At 54.0% G+C, this 1,869-nt stretch overlaps 1 pseudogene; it reads right to left on the bottom strand.

The window, feature by feature from the left end:
- Positions 1-406: 406 nt before the first annotated feature.
- On the bottom strand, positions 407-1,585 carry LOC118658531 (annotated as a pseudogene).
- Between the last annotated feature and the right edge of the window lie 284 nt (positions 1,586-1,869).

Genomic DNA, 1,869 nt, shown 5'->3' on the forward strand with positions numbered 1-1,869 from the left:
CTCAGACCCCACTTTGCCATCAGTGGTGGTCTTTTTTTTTTCTTCTTTTAATTTGTATTTATTGATTTTAGAAAGAGAGAGGGAGAGAGAGAAACATAATTTGTCGTTCCACTTATTTATGCATTCATTGGTTGCTTCTTTTTTTTTTTTTTTTAAATATATTTTATTGATTTTTTACAGAGAGGGAGAGAGACAGAGAGCTAGAAACATCGACGAGAGAGAAACATCGATCAGCCGCCTCCTGCACACCCCCCACCAAGGATGTGCCCGCAACCCAGGTACATGCCCTTGACCGGAATCAAACCCGGTACCTCTCAGTCCGCAGGCCGACGCTCTATCCACTGAGCCAAACCGATTTCGGCATTGGTTGCTTCTTGTATGTGCCTTGACCGGCAACCTTGACATATTAGGTTGATGCTCTAATAAACTGAGCTACCCGGCCAGGGAGGTGGTGTTTCTTTCGGATGGATTGCACGGTGTTGCTGTTGTCCAGGGTGTCACCAAGATCAGCGTCCTCCCCTTCTCCCAGAGGCTGTGGTAGGTGGCGACGCAGCCTCCAGCCTGACCTTGGCGTTCAGCAGGGCCTTGTACTCTGGGCTTGGTGCTGCCCCTCTGCACCTCATAGTGCATCTCCAGTTCCCTCAGGCTGTCCTCCTAACTGGCCTTCAGATTTCTCACTGAGTCCAGGTGGATCTCCAAGGACTGGACCGCATGTCTCAGCTTTGTGAGTGTCATCTCAGCAGCTCCTGTGTCAGCGGTCGGTGAGGTGGCCACTGTGGTGCTGTCCTCAGTCTGCTGGACCAGTACTTGTCCAGCTCCTCTCGGTTCTCCCGAGCCAGCTCGTCACACTGGCCCCGATGTGCGCATGATCTTGCCGAGGTCCCGAGATTTGGGAGCATCCAACTCCCCGGTCAACCCAGAGTCGGCAATCTGGTTTCGTAGACCATTTACTTCCTCCTCGTGGTTCTTCTTCAGGGAGAGCAACTCCTCCTTGAGAGCCTCAATCTCTGTCTCCAGAGGCAGCCGGGTGATATTGGTGTCATCAGTGACCACTGATGGCGCTCTCCAAACACGGGCACGTGGCCAGCTCTGTCTCCTACTTGACTCTGAAGTCGTCAGCAGCAAGACGGGCATTGCCAATCTGCATAGCGATGCGGGCATTGCCCACAGCACGTGCAAAGATCTGAGCCCTCAGGTCCTCGATGGTCTTGAAATAATGCCCCGGTCTCTGGCCCGAGCTCCCTTCTTCTTCAGGAGTTCTGGATTTTGCTCTCCAGTCCCCCATCCTCAGCCTCCAGCCTTCTCACCTTGTCCAGTAGGAGGCCAGGCAGTCATTCGGGCATTGCACAGTCTCCTTCCTGCTCTGGATGCCCCCTGTGCCTCCCAGACCCCTGGCCATCCCGCAGCCAGGTCCTCGGACGCCCACTGCCCCGCACGCTGGTAAAGTAGGACACAGAGAGGCCCCGGAGCCCAAGCCCCCAAAGCTGGCTGTGCTGCTGGCCTGCAGGTTCAGTGGCTGGGCGACTGCATGGAGCCCGGCATCTGCTAGTTTTACGTAGAAGCTGGACCAGGTGCTGAAGCTCATGTTGTTCTGAAAGGAAGTCGAGGCTAAGACTCCGGTTCAAGTAGCAGTCCAATTTCCTCAAATTCTCGATAGGCGCAATTGACAAGAAATTTTGGGTGCACACAAACAGGTGACAAGAAATTAAGAACAGCCCTGATCGGTTTGGCTCAGTGGATAGAGCGTCGGCCTGGGGACTGAAGGGTCTCGGGTTCGATTCTGGTCAAGGGCATGTACCTTGGTTGCGGGCACATCCGCAGTGGGGTGTGTAGGAGGCAGCTAATCAGTGTTTCTCTCTCATCGATGTT

The sequence above is a fragment of the Myotis myotis genome, unplaced genomic scaffold, assembly GCF_014108235.1.
Source record: "Myotis myotis isolate mMyoMyo1 unplaced genomic scaffold, mMyoMyo1.p scaffold_m19_p_6, whole genome shotgun sequence".
NCBI lineage: Eukaryota > Metazoa > Chordata > Mammalia > Chiroptera > Vespertilionidae > Myotis > Myotis myotis.